Source organism: Arvicola amphibius, chromosome 6, assembly GCF_903992535.2.
Source record: "Arvicola amphibius chromosome 6, mArvAmp1.2, whole genome shotgun sequence".
Taxonomy (NCBI): domain Eukaryota; kingdom Metazoa; phylum Chordata; class Mammalia; order Rodentia; family Cricetidae; genus Arvicola; species Arvicola amphibius.
Window position 1 is genome coordinate 38622116 of NC_052052.2, and position 7582 is coordinate 38629697.

General features: G+C 45.7%; 1 long non-coding RNA gene across 1 annotated transcript; it reads right to left on the reverse strand.

The window, feature by feature from the left end:
- Nucleotides 1-413: 413 nt before the first annotated feature.
- Nucleotides 414-7580, reverse strand: LOC119817898. The gene is made up of 3 exons (XR_005285958.1): nucleotides 7189-7580; nucleotides 5726-5899; nucleotides 414-1719 (listed from the first exon to the last, which is right to left on the reverse strand). It is a non-coding gene; the product is annotated as an uncharacterized LOC119817898 (long non-coding RNA).
- Nucleotides 7581-7582: the final 2 nt, after the last annotated feature.

Below are 7582 nucleotides of genomic sequence, written 5' to 3' on the forward strand. Positions count from 1 at the left end.
TTGAAGCCATAATCCTTGTGCATGCTGTCACATTGCTAGCAATTCTGCTCCCTATCAGATAAGCCATTTTTGTTTCTTTCCATTGTTTTGTTGACTATTCCCTGTAAGTTCTTAAATCCCAGTCTCTGTGGACATGTATGTGTCCTTCCTTTAATGTTTCAATGAGAGAAAGAACACATAGCATTTCCTTTCCTTGATTCTTCGAATAAGCACATCCTAGGGCTGGAGAGATGGCTTAGAGGTTAACTGGCTACTCTTCTAGAGGACTTAAGTTCAATTCCCAGAACCTATGTGCCAGCTCACAGTATTCTGTAACTCCAGTTCCAGGAGATCCAGTGTCCTCTTCTGTCCTCTATAGGCACCAGGCACACAAGTGGTGCACAGATATACATACAGGAAAAAACTCATACACATAAAACATAGTAAAATTTAATAAACACATCCCAAGATGTTCTTGTTTTGTTCATACATAACAATATCTATAGTTATAACAATGCTAGACATTATTTGCAAGGCTGAAGACAGAGGAGTAAGTCAAAGCCCTTGCCCAGTCAAATTATAGTGTTACAGAGCCCAGTTCCAATGGATATACTCTCACGTCTAAGGCTCAGGGAGCATTGTAGAAGAGCGGTGGGAAAGACTGTCAGAGACGGGTTTAAGGGAATTTGCTGTGAGTCTGTGTCTCCTAGGAATGTCCGACACTATACTCAGAGTATCACCAACGTGACTGCCTAAACATGAGCTGAACCAGGACAACAACAGACCTTCCAAAGTGTATGGGGTGGTATGGGGAGCCCACGAGTCCTCAACCCTACACAAAGAGCTACGAGCAACTAAGGAATGGTGAGAATGGGCAAAGTGGGGAAGAGCACACCAATTAATGGTCACCCCTGCAAACCTACATGAATAACATGATACAAACTGAGCAGGTTACATTTAGAAATATATGTGTATATACATATACGTGTGTAACTACAATTAATGAAAAAAGAGGCCATGAATTAGGAAGAGAGAAAGAAGGGACATATGGGAAGACTTGGGCGGGGACAGGGGAAGTGAGAATTGCTGTAATTATAATCTCAACAATAAAAGAGAAAATCTTTCCATATCAGGGTCCATATTACTTTGTTGTTCCTGCAGGGCTGGAGACAGACCCTTAAATACACTAGACAAGTGTTTTACCACCAAGCTACATCCACAGCCTTCATTTTGAAGCGACTCTTGAGGAGATCACTCAAGTCTACAAGGCTTCTTCTCAACTCTTCTCTGAGTTTTCTTGGGACTTGTCTTTTTCTGACATTCACTTTTCCCCTTCCCATATGTGGTTGTGTTCCTGTTCCCGTCAACTCCCATGCCAGTTGCTAAGGAACCTCTCCTGGGAGCTCAGCGTCATCCTCATCCACAGTTTACAAACACTGCTGCCTCCTCACCCTCAGTGAGTCCTCTGTAGTCCTGGATGCACCTCTTGAGTGTCTTATTCTGGATACCATGCAATCATACCTCGGTGACATCACCCGGCCACAGGCAAAGTTCCGGATGCAGTCAGAGATGTCACAATGCTTCCAGAATTGCATCAGCGTCTTTCAGTCATCTCCCTCCACTGCAGCAAAAGCCTGGGCAAGGGTCCTCCTTGAGCCACAGGCCTCTCTAAAAGCCACAACTCCTGATCTATGGTTAGATAAAAGAGGTAGGCTAGGTGGAGAAACAGCAGCTTTGGTACTGGAATAAACATCAAACAAGAATTTATTAGAATAGTCTCAATAAAAAGCAAAAAGTATGTGACTGTGTGTGTGTTGGGGGGGTGTCTAATACCTGCTAACCCAGGTATCTCCAGCAGCCTTGTTTGAGGTAGGATCTTAGGTAGCCCAGGCTGTGTAGCTGAGGATGACCTTGAACTTCCATTGGTCCTGTCTCTACTTCCCACTGTGTATATCACACGTGTCGCTTGTTTGTTTTGTTGTTGTTGTTGTTGTTATTGTTGTTTTGTTTTAAGGCAGGAAAGCAGAGTTTACTGAGGAAGAGAAGCAGCTTCCTGAGGCCAGAGAGAGTGCCACAGGGAGCCAACCTAAAAGTGGATTGCCCAGACTTGATTATTTTTAGATGGGCCTTCTTTCAGTGCCTTGGTCAGGCTATCCCTGAACTCACTGTCACAGTACAGATGGGCTTCAACTTGTAATCCTCCTGCCTCAGCCACTGAGTAGCTAGACTCACATGGCTGCTCCAACAGACCCAGCTAATAACCGAGCTCTTGAAATGTGCATTTTTAATAGCAGTCCCTCTTTCTCATAAGCATAGCAATTCAGAAGATATCAGAAGAGTTGGGTCAAGATTTCTGGTGGCTCCTGATGTACCTGGGCATTGTGTACTCGTTGATATGCTTGGAGACCCTGGGGTTTTCTCTAACCAGTTCACAAAGACTTTCCATATGCAACTGCGGCACTGCTCCCAAGCAAGCCTGCAGCTCCATCCTTAAAAGCCTCAAGACTCAGCACTGACACCTGTTCCTTTCCAGAACAGGACTGCTTCCCCATGCTGAAGATTGGCTCTGGTAGGTGATTTTCTTCCTCAGTCAGCTCACGTGGAGCTCCCTCAGATGGCCCCGCTGTTTTCACATAGCCCGTTAAGACTGGCTGGTTTCTTTTTTGTCATTTTGTTTTTGTTGTTATTTGGCTTTTGAGGAAACAAGATCTCACACTGTATCCCAGGTTTGCCTAGAACTTACTATGTAGCCCAGGGTAGGCCAAAATTTGTCTTTTACCACAACCTCATGAGTAATGAGATTGTAGATATGAACCAAAACAATTCACTTGGGTTGTTTTGTTTTGAGAGGGGGGATCTCAAATAGTCCAGGAAGGCCTCATGTTCACTATGAAACTGGAATAGCCTATGTGCCTCCTAAATGCCACATCTGGCATTTGTCAAGGCAGAGTCCCAAGGCTTCCCAGGCCTTCCAACTTCTTTTTTTGGGTTTTTTTTTTTTTTTTTTTGGTTTTTCAAGAGAGGGTTTCTTTGTAGCTTTGGAGCCTGTCCTGGAACTAGCTCTTGTATACCAGGCTGGCCTCAAACTCACAAAGATCCACCTGCCTCTGCCTCCTGAGTGCTGGGATTAAAGGTGTGCGCCACCACCGCCTGGAGAAAATAAATATAATTTTAAAAGTCTAAAGATGTAGCTCAATGGTGGAGCGCTTGCCCAACATACATAAGACCCTAGGTTTAATCCATAGTTCTGCAAAGAAACAACTTTTTTCTATAGCTAATATAGGGTCTTTTTTTGTTTTTGTTTGTTTAAGTGTCAATTGCCTTCAGTGAAGCAGATCTTTAATTGATTTCCACCCCTTTGTTCTACTCCAAGATCACAGCTGTCCTGGCAGCCATGCAGAAACAGGACTGACCTGATTAGTAAGCAGTAGCTGTCTTTGACTTTTCCACCTTTGCAGTCCTCAGCCATGTTTTAAATGGAAGCCTTGCTGAGTTTTCTAGGCTGGCCAGGATTTCCTAAGCCCGAGCAGCTCTCTTGACTCAGCTTTCCTAATAGCTAGTACTAAGGTGTGCGTCACTCATGCATGCCGAGCTTCTTACTCAGCGAGCACTCATTTTTAGGTCACTCGATGATGGTTGCTAACATTTGGGATGGGTTTTGTGTGCTCAAACAAAAGGAGATTAAGGCAAGAGGGGGAGAAAATTTTGAAATCGAGAGATGTAGTAATCATGAAATCATGAAGCTGTATGAAGCTGTAGCTGGTGTGGTACAGCACATTAGCCTGGTGTGTGTGTGTGTGTGTGTGTGTGTGTGTGTGTGTGTGTGTGTGTTTGTACATGCTATGGTGGAGGTGGAGGTCAGAGGACAGCCTGTGGGGGTTGTTTTTCTCTTTCTACCACATGGGCTCTGCTCTGGGGATCAGTTTTGTTGGCAGGTACCTCACCAGCTGAACCAAATCACAGGCCAACTGTTTTTAAATAATAAAGATCGCAGATCTGGTAGAGAGGCTCTGGATGGATCTGAAGCGAGTCCTTAATAAAGCCAACACTGGAAGAGGAGAAAGCTGGGAGAGGAGATCCAACCACAAGCCACCTGTAGAACAAGGAAACTCTCTGTATTTACAGACTTTAGAGGGTAGTGTTTTCTGAGTTTAGAAGTGTGGTGGAGAGCGAGAGAGATGGTTCAGAGGTTAAGAGCACTGACTGTTCTTCCAGAGGTTCTGAATTCAATTCCCAGCAACCACATGGTGGCTCATAACCACCTATAAAACGAGATCTTCTGCCAAGTGAGAGGGTGACTAATATTTTAGTACTGTTCTCTAATTGAAATGGTAGTAGGCTCAAGGAAACATACCAGTTTTCTCACCAGACACATGGGCCTAAAACTACCTTTATGAAGAAGTGAGTATATATTTATAGATCACATATATGGCATATGATATATATATATATATATATATATACACACACACACACGCATAAACTCGTAGGAACAATGTAATAAAAACATAGACTAAAGACTAAAAGACTCTAAATGCATTTGTAAGCCCCCTCAATCCTAAGACATTTTTCTAAAACCTTACACTCTCTCTTGGAAATGGACAGTCGCCCACACACACACACATGCAGGACTGCTCATCCTCCTGTGTCCTTGTGAATAATCTTCAAACATAACTCCATTCTGGGAATTGAGGCAAATATAACCCACAGATGTTGATTCAGTTCCTGATATATTGATTTAGTCACTAGAACGAGGTCAGAAAGACCACAGAGATGCTCCCTTATCTCACCCAATCACGCAGCTATTCTCCTGCTCTGGAATATACCAATCACTGCTAGTAACCCTTTGAATAAGCCAATTCAATAAGTTGGAAAACAACCTTCAGGTTCCCCCCTTGTATCTGTGGCTTTTTGCTTTAAAAGAGGGACTATAACAGCTATCGGATGTCCTTCATATCCCGAACCTGAAGGGCCCTGTCATGACAGAATAAAAATCCTCATGCTTTTGCATCAATTGTGCCTGTGTGAGAGTTGTCTGGAGCGACTCCTCCCTGATGTTTGGACTTCTAGTCCAACAAAGACAAAGAGTGTTGGACGTAAGGGCACACATCTATAATCCCAGGATTTGGGATTTGGGATTTGGGGAGGCTAAAAGGCAAGACAATGTGAAATTTCAGGCCAGCATGAGCTACTTATTCAGTGAGACTATCTTGGTAGGGATGAGTTTCTGACCAAAGGTTCTCATGTAGCCCAGTCTGGCCTGGGATTCATTATGAATCAGAAGGTGAGCTTGAATCTATTTCCATCTCCCAAGTGCTGGAATAACAGGCATGTGTCTTCATGCCCAGCTCATGGTTCCGTCTTTAAAACAAACTGGTCAGAAGCCAGGTATGGTCATGCACACCTTTAAGCCTAGCACTTGGGAGGCAGAAACAGGTGGATCTCTGAGTTCAAGGGCAGCCTGGTCTAGGTAGGGAGATCCAGGACAGCCAGAGCTACATAGTGAGACTGTCTCCAAATTAAAAAAGGGGGGGGGGGCTAAATTGAATACAGAAATTTTTTTGAGGCAGGATTTTCTTGTTAAGTAGCACTGGCTAGCCTTGAACTGGCCATCCTCCTGCCTTGTCCCTCTGAATGCTTGAATTGCAGGCATTCAACACCCCTTGCTGTTAACATAGAATCTGCGTGCACTTGAGCTAGTGATGTTGTAGCGTTAGGATTGAAAGTAAGAGAGTTTGGGACTTACCCATTAAACACAGTAGTATCTCTCAAATCCTTTCTGACCTTTGCTCGCTCAAATGACATCACTGGATAGACTTCCCTTCAAACCTCAGGGGAGGGGTTTATTTGTTGTTCTAGACGAACCTGGCTTTCTCAGGCACGAGCCAGGTTTTATAAATCAGTTGTGCTGGCCTAGGGCCTGACAAAAAGAATAACAATAAATCAACAAAAGGTGAATTGAAACAGGTCAAGGTCAACCCTTGCCTTCTTGTTGAAAGAACGACTGTGGAGAACACCCTCAACTGTCTTCTTTGCAGATGCTGAAGAGTCTGCAGAGGCAACAAGCCAGGTCTTACCCAGGGAAGGGACAGATAATTCAGCTTGATCCGCCTGACGAAAGGCACAGAGACTGCGAACTCAGGAGACAACTAACCCAGACTGGAGGGTCAGAAAAAGCTTCCCAAGGGAAATGAAATTGAGTTCGGGAAGCATGTATGGGAATAATGATTAGCCCAATGAGAAGCAGAAGGTCAGGAGTCTATATCTATGGAAACCCCAGCCAGAGGGAGCAGTCTTTGGTATAGTTAAAAGCACGTTGGCCATCTTGGAATTTATCAAAGAGGGGCAATACTGCTAATGAGATAGATATTTCTTTATTCATTTGTTTGTTTTCAAGACAGGGTTTCTCTTGTGTAGCCCTGGCTGTCCTGGAGCTCACTCTGTAGTCCAGGCTGGCCTGGGTCTTTGAACTCAAGAGATCTACCTCCCTCTACTTCCTAAATGCTAGGATTAAAGACCTGTGCCACCACTGCCTGGGGAGATAGAGATTTCTTGAGATTATTCTGTGGGCAGTACTGAGAAGCCATCGGAGATTTTATTATTTTATTTTATTTATTTATTTTTTTCAAGACAGGGTTTCTTTATGTAACAGCCCTAGCTGTCCTGAAACTAGCTCTTGTAGACCAGGCTGGCCTCGAACTCACAAAGATCCGCCTGCCTCTGCCTCCCGAGTGCTGGGATTAAAGGATCGCGCCACCACCGCCCGGCAAGATTGTATATTTCAAATGCAATTATATGGCATTAAAAAAACAAAAACCACTTCAAATGTTCAAAGGGTGGGGTGGGAGCAATGATGAATGCGGGGAAACAGAAGTGTTGGGGTAGCTCAGATTAGGGTTGGTGGAATGGGGAAGAAATGGAACAATCGGAGAATCTCTTGGCTGTGTGATGCTGGGAGGATAAAAAAAAGAGAGATTGGAAAGGTAGGGTGTGCCATTAATGAGTGTGGACTTTATTCTGAAAGGCTAAAGGAGAAGCTTTTTTTTTTTTTTTAGAGACAGGGTTTCTCAGTAGCTAAGGAGCCAGTCCTCGAACTTGCTCTGTAAACCAAACTGGAGAGATCCGCCTGCCTCTGCCCCCCGGGTGCTGGGATTAAAGGCGTGCACCTCCACCACCCGGCTGGAGAAGCTATTTAAACACTTCAGCTACCTGCCTGATCCATTGAGCTGCGGTCGTAGAAACATCACCTGCCAGGCAGGGGGAAGAGTCTCTGAAGACGCTGCGCAGGTGAGAGAGCAACCTCCGGCCGCGAGTGGGAGGCAGGCAGGATGCCAAAGCGCCGGAGGAGGAGACCGGCAGGTACCCAGTCAGGACCTTAAACTCACAGCCCCGCTGGGGGCGGGGCGCGCGGAGCCCGGGGCGGGGTCGGAGCACGCACGGCGGCGTGACGTAGGCCCGGCTGGCCTCGTTCTGGCTGCCGCCGCCGCGCTAAGGCGGGGTAGGATGAGGCCCCGGGCCGCGGCTCCAGCGTCGGCAGGGGCAACAGCAGCTGAGGCAGCAGCTGAGGCAGCCGCGACGGCCGCGCCCCCCCCTCCTGACCTGG